Source organism: Rhinatrema bivittatum, chromosome 17, assembly GCF_901001135.1.
Source record: "Rhinatrema bivittatum chromosome 17, aRhiBiv1.1, whole genome shotgun sequence".
Classification (NCBI taxonomy): domain Eukaryota; kingdom Metazoa; phylum Chordata; class Amphibia; order Gymnophiona; family Rhinatrematidae; genus Rhinatrema; species Rhinatrema bivittatum.
Window position 1 is genome coordinate 9834779 of NC_042631.1, and position 12026 is coordinate 9846804.

Genomic DNA, 12026 nt, shown 5'->3' on the forward strand with positions numbered 1-12026 from the left:
GAATGAGGGGAGGGGAGGGGGGCCGAAACGGGGGGGGGGGGGGGGCGGTCCTGCGCTAGCCGGCAGCGATCGCACCGCCGCGGGGCGATCGCTGCCGGTTTCGCACCCAATAGCGCCACCATAGAAGGTGTAGCTATTGGGCGTGAACTCGGACGCGAAAAGGGCCTTACCTTTTCGTCGTCCGCGGCGTCTTCGCGGAGTCGGCCCCGGTGACGCCCCGACTCCTCCTCTTCTGGGGCCGACTCCGCCCCCATCTTGGTATCGCACGCGATAAGGGACTTTTCGCGTGTGAAACGTCCCTTATCGCGTGCGATCCGGATGGAAAATGAGGGCCATAGATAGCTAGATTAACATAAAGATATATAGATATACAGATGATATAGATATACAGAACACATTAAAGCAGTGTTTCTCAACTCAGTCCTGGAGCAGCCCCTAGCAGATCTGTTTTTCAGGATATCCAGGATGAATACGCATACAATAGATTTGCTTACAATCGAGGTATTTAATTCAGATCTAGTTCAATATGGATATCCTAAAAGCCAGAGTGGCTAGGGGGCACTCCAAGACGAGCATGAGAAACACTGCCTCAGCATTCTACAAAATGGGGCAAAAAGCAATATGTTAACAGCAGAAGTGACCCCCCCTTTTAGTGGAATATCCACCTTGACCCTTCAGAAACTGCCACTCAGCGTCCTGCACTAGAAATATGTTTTCACGTAGAACCCACATTAATTTAATATTTTACAAGTTATCTTTTGCTAGTTATTTTTGGGCTCAATTTTCAAAGTCATTTCCATAAAAAAAAAAAAAATGTTTTATTCAGGTAGATGGCTGTTAGACAACAGCCTGGGGCTCTGTGTGCATACAGGTGTGCATGGAACCAGGTTACGCCCCTGCTTTTAGGTGAACTGTGGAGAGATGTTCCCGGAGCAGAGTTGAAACTCGGATGCAGACCTTTTCATTTTAAAAAGAAGATGTGTAAGTTTAGCCACACAGGTTATGCCCTCTAAGGAGGAGTCTAACTTTCTGTGAGTTAATCTGTGCGTACACCAGGCCAATTATCGGTGAATTTTCAAAGTCAACTTATACACAGTGGGGCAGATTTTATAAATCTGCGCACACGCATACTTTTGTTCGCGCACCAGGCGCGAACAAAAGTATGCAGGATTTTAATAGATACGCGTGTAGCCGCACGTATCCATTAAAATCCGGGGTCGGCGCGTGCAAGGCTGCCCAAAATCGGCAGCCTGCATGCGCCGAGCCGCCCACCTGCCTCTGTTCCCTCCAAGGCCACTCCGAAATTGGAGCGGCCTCGGAGGGAACTTTCCTTCCACCCCCCACACCTTCCCTTCCCTTCCCCTCCCCTACCTACCCCACCCCCCTGGCCCTATCTAAACCCCCCCCCCACACCTCTGCCGCGCTCCATGTTCCGGTCCGGGGGTTGGTCCGGAGGCCACGGCCATGCCCCCGGGCCAAAACCACGCCCGCGGTGCCGCCCCCGAAATGCCATGTCACTCGTGACACGCCCCCGAAACGCCACGTCACTCCCAGCACGCCCCCAACACGCCCCCGACACGCCCCTCCATGCAAACCCCGGGACTTACACGTGTCCCGGGGCTGTGTGTGCACCAGCGGCCTATGCAAAATAGGCGCGCCGGCGCGAGAGTGCCCTGCGCGTGTAAATCCGGCTGGATTTATGCACACAGGGCTTTTAAAATCCGGCCCACAGCCTCCTCATATGCACACGTACTTAGTAGGTGATCAACATGGCTCCCCTCCACATAATTCTTATTATGAAAGATCCGGAAGGGTGCATGGGATTCCATTTCCATGTACACACATGACCTAGTAGGTAGTCAATAAGACTCCTCTGAAAATAAAAATCTGTTTAGAGGGTGCCAGCATTTCTTTGGCACAATTATTGGGTCTCCATAGCTCCCATGAGTATCTAGGACTTATGAATCATGCCATAAGAAATCAAGTAGCTTTAATTAATAACCATGTGGGTTTATTTAATAACAGTTGAGTGTTTACATTGAAGCCACTTAAATAAAGATGTTTATTAGTTGGTTATTTTCAATTATTCTGAACTAAAGGTATTAGCAATGAAATGCACAGATCTGTTTATAAGATTAAAACATATCTGTGTGAAAGAGACCGAGTATTAAACAGTTCGCCTGTTAGCCTTACATCTGAAATTATTTTGTATACTGTAGAGATTGTTGCACTATGCCCCAAATGGGAGAAAAACCTTGGCAAATAGTGTGGTGTAGTTTGATGGAAAAGGAGGAAGTGTTTTATCATGTGGCTGAAGCTTTGCAAAACATGTAATTGGGCTAAGAAATACCACAAAATATTAAGTGAAGGAAAGAAAGAGAGTATGGTGACCATCCCACAGGTGGTGCATGAGCTCTGCCAATAAAATGTCATTACAGCAGAGATCTACAGCCTATGCCTCGTACTCACCGCCATACCCACCCATCTCCTGCTCTGGAAATAAAAGCTGATTCATGCTGGGGAAGAAAAGTCACATATTGCTACCATGGAACTATTTAAAACTATTTATGTATATATATATATATATATATATATATATATATATATTTTATTTTTTTTTAACTGAAAAAGTTCCCCTAGTGACAGTGACCTATGGTTAGACACACATGTAATACACAGTCATACATTAGATATTTCACTACTCTGTGTGTGTAGAAGCAGAAATTGTCTGCAAAGAAAAATGCCAAATGAATCCCTGTAGCTTATTTTTCATTGAACAGGTAGTTTTGCCCAAATCAAAAGCAATCCTAGCTATGTTCCTCATAATCATTATGCCAATTAGGATGACATATGCTTTAGCTCTAATAGTGGCCAGGAGTGTTGGAAGGCTGAAACAGGCTGTCATTAGTTAACAATTTGAATCTGTTGCGTATTGGAAGTGTTTGCGAGTTCTCAACATGTGGCTTTTGTGATATGAGTTGCTCTCACCAGAAAATGCACCTTCACAAGTTAACTAAAAGCAATTTGCCCCATCTGAGGCATTTTGAAGGTAGTTGCCATGAGCTCACCATCTGAATAGGAGATGCACTGCACTGAAAGCCTGGCAAGATTCCGGTAAAACTGTGATTGACAGTAGGAGCAATTTTGAAAGTGGCTACCTAAAAAAATGTAAGCCTCCTGCTAGAGATGTCCCATAGCTTCAGCAAGTTAGCAAAACTTGCTCAATGACCTGAACCACTAAATCATGAGAAACATTTATATATAATGATACCACTTCCACCTGAGATGGCAACAACGGTAATAATTGTAATTCTTTTAATACATGCATGGTAGCTTGTACAAACGATTTCATGGAATTTACATGAGATTTCAAGAATGTACCTAAAAAGATAGCCAATGGCTCCAGTAGGGCATTAGTGGTTTAAAGTTGTTACAGTTTCCCTTGACGCATCAAAAGCAATTTAATGAAGATACGTGCTATGCTCCTTATGTACTCTTGGACATTTAAATGCACTATATAAATTTGGAAAACTGTTATGAGACCAGTGATTAAAGTCTAGAGCTGTCTTTAATGCTTAAGTTGATTCTTAAAGGACAGCTGTCCTTTTGAACACTTTTAAGTGAAAGTACACAGTTTATACGTACGAGGGTCTCATTAAGGTAACCGTGGTTGTCAACTATAATTTAGCCGTGAGAAAACCATACATATCAACAGAACAATTTATTTTTGTTGAATCATATTTAAAATAATTTGTGCAGCCACATCGCATGAGAAACAACTATTTAATTCAATAATTGCACTATTCAATTAACACAGATCCTCTTTTAAATATATAGACATTAGAAAATTCTATCAAAAACCTGAAAACTCTCCTTCCCCACTAGTTCCCCCCACACAGACGCGTCAGTGTGCATCTTTTACCCAAAGCTTACATTTCCCTCATGTAAAACATTCTGCAAAAATTGTGCAAATTTTTGTACTATGGACATTTTGCCAGACCCTGTGGCCCCAAGCTTGTTTTCCCATCAGGTTAGGGTTCTGGCACCCTTAGTTTGGGAGAGGCTGGACTCCTTCCTAATCCGTCAGTTGCTCTCTTACTTTAGACGTTGCGTTTTCCCCCTGAGATATATCAGTCAGACACAATCCTAATGAATCCCAGACAGAGAATCAGAAGATTTTACCTTCCAGTGGTGTAAATTTGTGACTTTTCTCACATTAGATTTTCAAACCAGATCCACTTAGCTTCTCCTTCCATGCATTCATTTCACCGGTTTTATAAAATAATCACAACCAGAACAAAGATCTGTGAGTTTGTTGTATCCCAGACTCGTTACCACAGTTTCATCAATTTTCTTCAAGAGGCACAACTTTAATCACAAAGGGATCTAGAATGTACCAGTTTTATATCAGTCACCTGCTCAGGAGATAAGGTTTATGATAAAAGCCAAACAGATACACTCATGGATTAAGGTCCCGGATAGGTGGTTGCACTTTCTCCATCTGTTGAACCCGCCTCACTCAGTGCAGACACACATTCCTAGCAAAGGGAGAGTGAACCTTGAGATTCCCACCTCTAACCTGAACCAGGGATGTGCATTCATTTGAGGAAAAAATATGAAAAATGCCATGAAACACCCTCGCTTTGTTCCATTTCGTTTTCAAACAAAGCGAAAAATTTCCTACTGAAATTTTGATTTTTGTTCTTATTCGTTTCGGCAAATAGCGCATGCTATTTTCAAATAGTTACCTCGGGTCTTCATTTCCATCCTCTAGACATCAGGGAGCATCTGTGTTTGTCCCACTCTCTTTTGTATTTTGTTATCGTTCTTATCTTCACCACTTCCTCTGGGAGGGTGCTCCAGTTATCCCACCACCCTTTCTGTGAAAAATATTTCCTGATGCTATTCCTGAGTTTACCTTCCTGAAATCCTCTCCTTCTCTACGCATATCCATAACACTACCAAAACATGTTGTTTCTTTTTCTATAAGATCAGGGAAATTTGTCCCTTCCTTTCTGAACACACTACCAGAACCCTTATCCACTCTCTCATCACATCTTGCCTCTACCAGTGTTTCCCAATCCTGTCCTGGAGGATATCCAAAATGAATATGCATGAAATCGATTTGAATGCATTGAAGAGTCAGTACATGCAAATCCATCTCATGCATATTCATTTCAGATATCCAGAAAACCCAACTGGACAGGTGTGCCTCCAGGAGAGAGTTGGGAAGCAGTAGCCTAGACTATTGCAGCTTGTTCCTCCTAGTTCTCCCAAGAGCCATCTCTCTCCACTATAACCTATACAACATTGAGCTGAGTCACATCTTTTACCAATAAAACCCCTCTTCTAAATTCACTACATCGGCTCACGGTCCCTCCCCGCGTACATTTCACCTACAAGAGCTTTTACTCTGCAGCTCCTCACCACCTCTCCTCTCTTTTCTCTCCCTACGCCTTCGTATCCAGTCTAAAAACCCCAGCTTTTTGAGGCTGCTTTTAAATCTTAACCCCTGTTTGTCCCTCTTACAGCCTTAGTGATTTTAACAATTTTCTTATTACATGAAATTCCCCAAATCTCTTTTGTCCTGTATATTTGTCTTGATTCCTTCTTGATAAACTCTACTAAGAAGGAACTATATGGTGTGTTACTTTACAACGCTATACAGGTGAAGTAGCACTATAAAGGTGATAAGTAGTAGTTGTAATAGTAGTTCAAAACTGACCACTAGTCCATGCCCCATCTTAGCCATGAATAGTCACAAAATTTCATTTCTGTAGCTCACTGTTTAACTGGGGGCAGCTTCGTCCTCCTTGATACAGGGTAGGGCAGTTTCCAAAGAAAGCGGTGATTTACACCCGTCAGTTAGGTTCCTGAAAGTTGCCCTCCCTCGCTCCATACAGCTGCCTTTAGCCACATGTACAGGGGGTGTTTCCATAGGCATTTAGGCTGTGGGGAGGGGAAGAGGAAAAATAACACTTTCAAACTGAAGCTGTTTTCTTTTGCCCTAAAAATAGGTGCAAATGTCTGTGAGGGCTTTCTGCCCACAACGAGCTTCGAAGTGCATATTTTTGCTTTGCAACCTGAGGCAAACTCCATGGGCAAAAAAAACCCAGTATCTGTGGACTTTGACCAACTGTGGACAGCTTGAAAATTGCCCCCTTAGATAGAAAAAAGGAGCCGCTGGGGGTCCCTCTGTCAAGGCAAGTGCCTGTACATTTTCCCCTAACAGCCGAGGAAGTAACTCCTGTTGGCAGAGCCTTTCTATCTTTTAGAAGACAACCTTAGACGGTCTTCTCCAGAAACTGGGCTGGCACCATTCCTGTGCTTCAGAAGCCGATGGCAGGAATCGTATGTTGAAAACACCCAAGCATGTTCTCGCCTTAAACAAGAAAAGCTGAAACTGTATTTACAGGAAAACACTGGGTTTTTTTTTTTGCTCTTCGTAGTGTAGACTGCAGCGGGCCTGCCAGCAAGGGTTTATGAAGTGAACTGCATTTGCTACAAACGTTAACTAGAGGAAAACAAGCGACTTCATGCGACAGTGGAAATGTGGGAATGAGGTATGGCACTCACTGCTGCTTCTTAGCTACTCCGAACCAGCCTGTCAAAACATTTCTAATTTTTTGACTGAGAAAATATCACCTTCAATTATTTCAAGAAGTCAGCCTAATTAATGATGGCCAAAATACTGTATACCTACATCCTACCATACCTAGGAATTCTAAGGCATGCGTATTTATCAGAGATCCATAGAAAAAAAAAACAAATATGGTTATTGATAATCTTTCATCTGAACTATTCAAAGTAATAATGGCGTGATAACATAATCAGAGCTATGCCGGTGTAATTGTTTTTTATGACTCACAGTTCAAGACTGATCATGGTTCAAGCTCAATGATAGCCTGCCTCGGTGCCCCAGAATCGGGGTAACGCATGGCGTGAACGCCGCCCTAGACACACACACACACACACACACAAACAGATGGTAGCAAATTCCAGAAATAAGAACCATTTAGGCTCCAAGGTTTTTGGTTCCATTTTTAAGAGGCGGTTAAAGTCATTTTTGAAAGATTATTACAGGTCAGAGAGCTGGCATCTCATTCAAACACCTGATACTTATTAACGTACAACCATATGACTAGACCAAGTGGTGGGTGGCTTTTCCCTTGCACAGCAGATTAAAATTGCTAAAGGTGCAGCTTGACCCAACCAGTCCAGCATCTTCAGGAATGTGAAGGCCTCAGAGTGCCTTGCCAGCACTGGTCAGTCTCCCCTTTATTGACATAAAAATGATGTTTTCTGCTTTGGGGATACTCAGGGGTCAGACTATGACATTAGGGTGCCTTACGTGCTTCCCTTAAACAGCTCTAAATAACTGAATAGCCTTTTAAAAAAAAAATCTCTTTATTTACATAACCTAACCTCATGGAAGATAAGAAGGAATGCATCTTCTATCAAGCAATAATTACATGCATTTCCCTCTAAAATTTTGAAAACCTAAAACCTAGAGAAACCTCTCATTGCAGCAATGGGAGTAATTAAAGAATCATATAAGAAAATTACTAGCATGTAAAAGTGCCTTCTAATTTCTTTGGAAGCTCAAGGAGGAACAACTAAAGAAATTAGTAGAATTTGAAATACAAAACAAATGTAGCTTTTCTAAGAGGCATTTCTTTTATTGGCTTTTTAAGAGTCTGCCAAACCAAAAACAGAGCTAGACAACTTTTCTGAAGTGGAAACAAACAATGTACAGCAAAGGGGGTCCTGTGGACTAAGGGGATTGCTCCATTCTGGGCCCAGATGGGCTAAAGGCTCAGTTCTGAAAAGGTTTTAATGAAATGGACTTTTGGAAACTGGGCAGCCTGTGGGGGAACGGGGTTTCCTTTGGCACGAAGGGAGGTCAGGAGCGTTAAGGAGCACGCGAATATTTGATTTTCCCCCATGTGCCAGAGCCTCAAACACAGCAAGTACAATAATCTCAGGTCCAGTTTTCAGAACCAAAAGCCACGGGGCATTTCCCTTTGAAAATGGGCTTCCAGGCCTGCACACTCCATAGGGATTTTGAAAATTGCCCCCAAAGTGGAAAGAATCCTTTAATACATCTGACCCTTTGGGGGTCTGAGGTTTTTGTGCATCTTCAGACTGGTTAGGGCACACAAAAAATGGCGTGTACATTAAACTGCCCCTCTCCCCTCACACAGACTTCAGAGAATGTGCACTGAGGTCTGCACCCACATTTTAAATGAGGCAACATTGTATGGAAATCAGGCAAAGGCAGGCAGCCCTGCATGTGCTTTCGTGCATGTGCCTGCCTGCTAAAGCCTAAAACTGAAGACCTGCCTCAGAGCAGAGGTTACATTTGTAATGTGCTCGCTGCTTCTCGAAACCCCAAGGACTAACCAGCCCAAAGTGAAGGTAGAATGGAGAATTTCAGCCCCTCAACATCCCTATCAAAGTTGCCCCCTGCCACCCTTCAACTGAGACAGCTCCTAAACTGTAACCAGATAGGTAGAGATGCAGTGTCCAAAGTGAAAAGAAGAGCTAGCGCAAGGGATCTCATCATGCTTCACCCCTCCTAATGAAAGGTGGACTTCCCAACATCTCTCACCGCTGACCTGACCCTTCCCCAGCAGATCCAAATCTCCCTTCAAAGCACACCCCTCCCAAAATCTCCCAGATCTCCTCCCACCCTTCCAGAACGAGAGGTCCCAATCTCCACATGTAGGAGGGAGGTGAAAGCCCAGACCGAGCGACGCCACTATCACGTCCCTCCTGCTGCCACAGATGAAGAACCTCCAGGATGCTAAGCCCTCATTCTGCCGGAGTGGGATGGAGATCGGGGGCAGTCCAGCTCAGTGTTAGGAGGGTTGACCTTTCTTAGAGGAGGTGGCCACCTTTGTTGGTGATAGTCCATCCTGGATGGGGGTGTTTGGGGAAGTTAAATCCCCCATGCTAACCAGCTCTTTCTCTTAGTATGGATATTGCAAGAAGCAGCCAGCAAGCACGCCATGCTTTTCGTGGTTAGCATATTCGCTCCACTGCGCACATGCTATTGGGGCTATTTCTCTTGCAGGTCAATTAAGTAGCATCTCTTTCTTGGGTGGTAGCACCTAATATGGAACCCAACATTGTATAACTATAGCATGGGTTATTTTTCCCTATATGCATCACCTTGCACTTATCCACATTAAATTTCATCTGCCATTTCAATGCCCAATTTTCCAGTCTCAAAAGGTCTTCCAGCAATTTATCACAATCTGCTTTTGATTTAACTACTCTGAACAATTTTGTATCATCTGCAAATCTGATTACCTCACATGGCTTTCTCATTATTTCTTCTTATTAATATTTATATAGTGCTGCGGTTACAGTGACCATGCCCTGAAATGTTTACAATCTAATGCTGACTATATACTTCATTTTATGGAGAGATTTTGTTAATTGTATTATTTTTTACATATGTTTTAGGTATTACTTGCATACTGTGTTTTGTTTTATGATATTATGTCTTGTGTTTTTTGTATTGTTTTTAACAGTGACATTGTATTATTTGTTTTGAGGTCAATGGTCAAAGCTGGCCATTTAAGTAACTTAGCTGGAAACAATTTATTCGACTAAGTTACGATATATATTCAGTGGCATAGTGAAGCCACTGAAAATATGGGTATATGTGCGTACCGCCAGAGAAGTCTACCTGGCTAAGCTTAGACCTGCTCTATGGGGTGTCTAAACTTAGTCGTACGCTTATAATCCTAAGTCCGAATATCAGCAGTTAGGCATATATGTTGTACATCTAACTCACTCCGCCCTCAATTCGGCCAATGTATGCCCACTTTTTTTTGTGCATACATTTTAGGCATATAAGGAACTTGTACAGCTCAGTGGCAGCCGCTGAACATACGCGCATATTCAGCAGCCGCTACTTAGCTGCATAACTCCCACCCATGGATATTCCAATATCTATGTTCCAAGAAGTCGTAACCAAGGTTTGTATTCTGGTGAGTGTGGTGGCGGTGGTGGAGATTGCAGAGAAGGGCTGTGGTCACAGAGCAGCATTAATGGGTCATTGGACTTTCTGTACCTGCGGTTCTGGTCCGCCTGGTCCAGATATAGTTGCTTGTTGCACTCATTCAGTAAAGAATGACTTTAACAAAATGCATTAAACAATAGGAAGGCAACTCTTGCAGTGCTTGATGACACATTTAAAATAAAAGTAAAATAAATAAATATATAAATGTATATATTAAGTGAGATTTGTTTTAGACACTTTATGAGGGTTGTAGTGCACTCCAGGGTGTAGCACACGTCCTGGGAAGGACCTGGATTTTTGACCTCATGTCTTCTAACACACCTAAGGTATGTAGCAAAATCCTCTCCTGCACGCCCTGCATTGTATTGTTGGGATGTGTTGCCACTCAGTGAGATGATCTCTTTGGTTTTTTTATTAAATAGTTTAACAAGGGATTCCCACCATCCCCCAGGACTCCTCTCCAGGGCACTGTGGATGTTGTCATTTTTCCCACATGATTTTATTATGTGGATAAAACCTTCAAGGTCACGAGGACACCAGAGCTAAACAGAGACCCTGACATTATGGGTAAAGCCAAGCAACTATTAACAGATGCTTATTAACTCATGCCCCTATATAATCTGCCTGTTAGTGCTAAAGAAAAGTTCACCACAATTCATTCACTACTTGACTACTTACCAGATGTTTTTGTTATCACTCAGCTCCACACCCAGAGGCATGCTTCTCTTCCTTCTTATTTATTTTTAAAATGTATATATTGCCTGGACAAAGTTCAAGATGGTTTACAATGCAACAATCACAATATAAAACAACTGTAAAAAAAAAAAATCACATCACAAAAAACTCATTCAATCAACAGAGAAATGAGCCAATTTTACTAAGTGCTCAAATGATCATAAGCCTGTTGGAACAAGTATGTCTTCAGCAAGTTCTTAAAAGATTTAGTGCATGGTGTTACTCTCAGTTATTCCGGAAGACTATTTCAATAAACAGGGCTTGCTATAGAGAAAGTCCTTTCCAGAGTCTCATCCAATCATGCACATTTAACAGAAGGAATCAATAACAAACGTGACTGCGACAAGCGGACTATTCGTTGCAGATTATATGTTTTCAATAGAGTGCAAATCCAAGGATAACTCACATTATCCGGGAATATTTGAATGATGGAAGCTACTATACATTGAATTCTGGCATGTATGAGAAGCCAATGCAATTCACACATTACTGGAGTAAATGAGATTCCTGCTGCCTGTGCCTGTTAAAATAGAAATGACAAAATTTTGCTCAAACCTGCAATAGCCCCAACATCAGTGCCTGCAAAACTGTCTGGAAATCTGAGTGTTCAAGCAAAGGTTTCAAGTTATGCAGCATTCTAAGTTTAAAAATCATAGCCTTTGCAATTGTGTTTACTTGAAGACACATTCATAACAGGGTCATTCGTCAAATAGTGGTAGGGCCTCATTGCATGATAAAAGGGGTCTAAGACATGATACCCATGCAATGTTTATCCCATCACACTTTTGCTTGCAAATTTTAAAATGAGTATTCAAAATCTGGCTTTTTATGCAAATGAGGGACTCCTACCGCATATCACGAAAATTTAACGCACAATAATGCAGGATTTTACGTTGGAAATAACACCTTTTTTTTGGTGCGGTAGAGGGGTAAAACGTTTTTATCGTGGGATAGCCACCATTATCATGGCTCACGTCTATAATGGCAGTTAATATCATGATCACGAAAATGACTGATTTTCTCACACACACCTACATAGCCCTGCTGGGCCAAATACAATAACTTTTCTTCTCTGCCCTGTCTTCCAAAATATTCTATGTTAGGGGGAAGTATACTAGTAGTTTCTTCACTGGTCTACTTAAGTGACATAATTGGGATTTGTGCACACATTTCAAATAGGGCAAACATGTAGGCGCTTTCAACCTATTTGATATACGCGCCTATGTTATAATGGTTGTGGCCATTTTATTACATACAT